The following is a 5,839-nucleotide window of genomic DNA, read 5'->3' on the forward strand; positions in this document are numbered from 1 at the left end:
GGAGGGTGTAATTTGTAACTCATTATAGTGGATTTGGGGTGGTTTTTTACTTCTCATATTGAGGAGGTTTTCCACGTTAAAATCGTTGTCTTATTTACTTTCAGTTCTTTGTTTACTGCTACCACTATTCTACATATTTTTCTCATAACTAACACAAAGGAGGAGAACTTATATTACTGTTGCGTCGATTCACCCGTTTTTCCCAACAACCTACTGCCCCAAAATCGTTTCATCTTAACGTTGATGAAGCTAGGAGTGTGAAGCGGGTTGATATAGGTTGTATTTTTTGCGATCGAAATGGAATTCCTATAGTTGCATATGCAACAACATCTAATCCTAATGAGTGGAATTCCTATAGTTGCATATGCAACAACATCTAATCCTAATGAGTCAGATTGAAATTATCAAACTTAATGCTATTAAACAAGGTATATTAATGAGGAACAGCTCTCCATTAATGGAGTTTTTTAAAAGAGAAAGACCAAAACATATTTGGAGAACCTCCATTAATGAATGCCCTCTTAGAGAGAACCTCCATTAATGAATCCCCTAAAGAGGAAATAAAATGGAGATTTAATATTATTTTAATATCGAAGTTAATTTTTTTTTAGAATCTCCATTAATGAAACTCATCTTAGAGAGAAAGAGAGAAGAAGAAGTTTGAGATTAAGAGCATCTCCCATGCAAAACTTAAAAAAAACTCTATTTGGCTTATGTGTTGAGTCTCAATTGAGATTCTCTTTCCTATGTGGCTAACTTGAGTGTCTCTAATTCAAGTCATTCTCCAATGCAACACTCTAAAAAACTCTAATAGATACACATGTCACACATACATTTAATAGGAAAAAGTGGTTGAGAAAGAAAGGCTTTCTATTGGTCCGAAAATTAAATTTGATGACTAGGACACTTAAGACTCTCAAAAGAGATCTCAAAAATAGAGTTTCTAGTTGAGACATCTTAAAACTTAATGCTTCCACATCATCTTAAGATCTCAATTCAGTTTTGCATTGGAGAGGGTTTTTCTCAAAAAAAAAACTCTAAACTCCTAGGTGACACTTAAGATTTTAAGATTGAGTCTTGCATTGGAGATGTTCCAAGTTTGAAGAGATAAAGACACGGGACTCAATCAGAAACATAGAAGGAATAGACAAAAAAGAATAATTAAAAGGGAAATTTGGTCAAAACTCTTTATCAATTTTTTGTTTTAGAGGAATATTGATCAATTTCTTTTAGTCTTCAACTTCCCTCGGTACTTTTTTAATTTGCAACAGCTTTGCAACACCTTGCGATAACTTTAAGGGTTAATTCCATTTTGGCCCCCTAAAGATGACCAATTCGTCAAAATGGCCCCCTAAAGATGACCAGCTTCTAATTTGACCCTCTTTTTTATTTTTCTGTCATCTATTCCGTCAGAAGTAACTGGTCTATCTTTTTCTACCAAAGTTACCCTTGAGCCATATCTCGTCGCCCGATTTTTTGTATTCCCTAGGCTAATTATTACTTTCTCTCTCTCTTTTTCTACCAAAAAGGTAAGATCCAACAATAACAATAATGGAGCTTCATCTTCTTCTAATACTACTAATTCATCTTCTTCATTATCTACCGGTTCATCTGGATCTTTTAGAGGAATGCATTTGAGAAGATTTTCAGGTTGTTATGAATGTAGAATGGTTGTTGATCCATCTATTTTGGTTTCTAGAGATCCTTCTCTTAGAAATACTCTCTCTTCTTGCCCTAACTGTGGTGAAGCTTTCATGAAAACTGAAGATTTGGAACTTCATCAGTCTATTAGACATGCTGGTAATAAATCATCTCTCTCTCTCTCTCTCTCTCTCTCACACACACACACACACACACACACACACACACACACAAATACCCTAATCTAAAATCTTGATACCCAAACCAAAAAGATTACAAATTTGACTACCCATTTCACGAATCAATCTAAATCACTTGAACTCTTTATACCCAAACCAAAAAGATTACAAATTTGATTACCCATTTCACCATTTAATCCAAATCATTAGAACTCTTAATACCCTAACCAAAAGATTTCAAATTTGACTACCCATTTCACAAATTAATCTAATTGATTTGTTTTTTCTTTTGGGTGATTTTTTTTTGTTGCGGTATCTGAACTTGGACCAGAAGATAGTAGCAAAAACATAGTAGAGATTATATTCCAATCAAGTTGATTAAAGAAACAAGCACCAATTTGTAAAATTGATAGAATTCTCAAAGTAAATAATACTCAAAAAACTATAACAAAATTTGAAGATTACAGAGAATCCATTAAAGCAAAAGCAACTAAACTAATGAAGAAACACCCAAGATGTGTAGCAGATGGTAATGAACTACTAAGGTTTCATTGTACGACTTTTGTTTGTTCGATCGGCATTAATGGATCGACTAATCTCTGTATTTCAATCCCACAATGTAATGTTTGTAGTATCATAAAAAATGGGTTCAAGATTGAAGAAACCAACACCACCACTGGAGGAGGAGGAGCAGGAGGAATTTGTACTACTGCTACTAGTGGAAAAGCTCATGATAATGCTAAAATTAAGTCCGAGAACGAGAAATGAGCTATGTTAGTTTGTCGGGTCATTGCCGGAAAGGTGAAGAAGAATCGAGATGGAGGGACAGAAGAGTTTGATTCAGTTGCAGGAACTACTAGAATTTACTCTGATTTGGATGAACTATTAGTGTTCAATGCTAAGGCTATATTACCTTGTTTTGTTGTGATCTATGGAGGATTTTAATGATTTCTTTCGATCTTGTTTTGTATAGGCCAATAGACTTCTAAGTGATTATGAACTCAGAGTCTGGCTTTTTCATCTTAGTTTTTCAAGTTTGTTATGTAATCTTTGGATTTTTTGTATTGCTGTTAATTGAATGTAATTTCAATTGTGCTCAAGTACTACATGTCTGCTTCTTCTATCCCTTGTTACATTCTTTTATGACGTAAAATGTCCAACCTGTTTCATAAGATAATTAGTATGAAATTTGATTTAAATTAATAAAGTTTGAATTTTTAATTCACTCACAGGGAAACCAAACTCTTCTTCTTTGATCTTTGAAGAAAATACAAGTTTTCAAGATCATTTCCAAGATCTTCTTCAAGTAATCCATCAATCTCAAATTCCTTCTTCTAATTACTTGTGTTTTAATCATATTAAAAGCTTGATTTGACAACCTTGGGACCATAAATATTTATGTGGGTCATCAAAGATAGTGTAGATACAAGCAGGGGTAGATCTGGTAAGAAATTGTCACCTCACTAATATCTAACGGAGCAAAGGATGGAAAAACGAAAAAGGGGGTCATACTGGAAGCTGATCATCTTTAGGGGGCCATTTTGGTCAGTTGGTCATCTTTAGGGGGCCAAAATGGAATTAACCCTAACTTTAAAACACCTTGCGACAACCTTACAAAACCTTTGCAAAAAATATTTGGTTTTTAACTAAATAGAGTAAATATATTTGAGTTTTTAACAAAAAAAAATACAAACTTTGGGTTATTTCCCAAATAGCCCCCAACTTTGTGACTAGCTTCCTTCTTAGCCCCCTACTTTATCAAAAATACCTAGATGGCCCACTTTTTCAGTTACCGTTATAACTCCGTTAACTAGTCATCACTCCTCTCTCCTCCATCTCATCACATTTCTCTATTACCTTATCGTCTTCATCGGCGAAGGTCGCCGGTCGGCCAATTTTTCGGTCGACGACCTTCAGACATAAAAACAAAAAAATCCTCTCTCTCTCTCTAAAAGTTTTTTTTCTTCTCTCCTATTTCTCTCTAAACAAATCTAGAGAGAGGAGGTCTGGTTCAAAAAGACCTAGATCTGTTCGAACCAGACCTTTTCTCTATCTAGATCTGTTTAAAGAGAGAGAGGGGATAGAAGGAAAAATATTTTAGAGAGAAAGAGAGGAGAGAGGAAAAAAATTTATGTTTGAAGGTTGTCGGTCGGCGACCTTCGCCGGTGAAGACGATGAGGTGGCAGAGAGAGGCGATGAGATGGAAGAGAGAGGTGATGAGTAGTTAACAGAGTTATAGCAATAACTGAAAAAGGGGGCCATCAGGATATTTTTGATAAAGTAGGGGGCTAGGCAGGAAGCTGGTCACAAAGTTGGGGGCTATTTGGGAAATAACCCTTTTTATAAACTAGGGGGTCAGGCAGGAAGCTAGTCCAAAACTAGGGGTCAAACAAGAAATAACCCTTCATTTAGTTATTAGTTCTAATAGGCTTTACACTTCTACCGATGTTGGATTTAAGGAAATACAATAAAAGGTACGAATCCTCTTAGGAAGTTCTAAAAGTCGTCTTGAAAAAGAAAATCGGTAAGTCCTCATACTTTCAATATGATTGGTCAGTTCGAAACATGAAGCCACTCGGTTTAATGCAGATTGGACTAAAATGGTTAAGACCTTCAGTGAGTTGCTCGACTTGTTAATGACAACGGAGCAGAACATTTGGGAACGCTGAATCTAAGAAGGATGTTCTTATGATTCAGATGTTCTTATGATTCAGATGTTCTTATGATTCAGAAACAAAAAGAATCTAAGAAGGGTTCTCGTGATTCATAGGGTTTAAGAAAGGAGGGAAAAACACTTGGACAAAGGGATGGGCAAGGGAATTGTCAAGTCCATGACCAAGATTTCTTCTCGTAACAGTAGATGTTTCTAATGCAATGGTTGGTCATTTAAAGGAAACTACCCTAAGTACCCAGGGGACAAAATCAAGGAACGGAATTGTGAATTTCGGTTCAAGTTAGCGACGCCAATTTGGAAAATACTATAGACTTCCTTTATCGGCATTTGATACCGGATGTGAAGTTCGCATTATTTCGAATAAGCGAGAGCTAAAAGAAATTAGATATTTGACTAAAGAAGAAAATGACCTTAAAGTAACAAATGTAGCAAAGGTTGTTGCAGTCGCTACGAAGCATTTCAATCTTCCTCTGGAAACTGGTGTAGTGTTAATATCATGGTTATTACGTCTTCTACAAACATCATATGTTTCAAACCAATCATGATTTAAGAAATGGTCTCTATGAGAACCAAATCTTTAACATTGATACCAATAGTTGGGATCAAAAGATTCAAAAACCCGTTAACTCTGACATTGTCACTTCGGTCAGATTAACTTAAAGCAAATACAGATGCCTCAAAATGATGACTTCCGAGTTCGAGTGGTTCGGAATCATACGAAACATGTGAATCTTGTCTTATGGACAAGATGGGAAAGTCATTCTCCTGAGCTTAGAAAGAAATCAGGGGATGCAGCAGACATCGAATAAGAAAAAGACGATGGTACGGTCTTGACAATCGTTAAAGAATGTGAAGAAGCTCTAGTTCTGGCTATCAATGCCTGTTTTTCAGAAGATAGGTGGATTTTAGATACTGGGTGTACATTCCATGTAGGTAAGGTTTTAATGGGAAACGACGCTCCTTGTAAGGTGGTTGGAATGGGTACAATTTAGATCAAGATGCACGATGGTGTTCTGAGGACTATAACAAACATCAAACATGTTCAAGATTTGAAGGGGAATATAATCTTTTTGGGAGTGCTGGATGATAATGGTTGTAATTATACTTGTGAAGGTGGCGTTCTTCGGATTTCTAGCGGGAGTCTTATAGTTATGAAGGGGTTGAAGAATAATGATTTATATGTGCTACAGAGTAACACAGTTATTGGATTTGTGGCGGTATCATCATAGGACAAGGAGGTTGAGACTACCATGTTATGGCATATGCGGTTAGGGCATATGAGCGAAAAGGGGATGGCCATACTGAGCAAGTAGGGGTTACTCTCTGGACAGAAGGTTGAAAAACT

At 36.0% G+C, this 5,839-nt stretch overlaps 1 pseudogene; it reads left to right on the forward strand.

Annotated features, from left to right (window-relative positions):
- Positions 1–413: 413 nt before the first annotated feature.
- On the forward strand, positions 414–2,821 carry LOC147549257 (uncharacterized; annotated as a pseudogene).
- The last annotated feature ends 3,018 nt before the right edge of the window (positions 2,822–5,839 follow it).

This window comes from Eschscholzia californica, unplaced genomic scaffold (genome assembly GCF_041429995.1).
Source record: "Eschscholzia californica isolate CP2 unplaced genomic scaffold, dmEscCali1.0.p SCAF_3, whole genome shotgun sequence".
Classification (NCBI taxonomy): domain Eukaryota; kingdom Viridiplantae; phylum Streptophyta; class Magnoliopsida; order Ranunculales; family Papaveraceae; genus Eschscholzia; species Eschscholzia californica.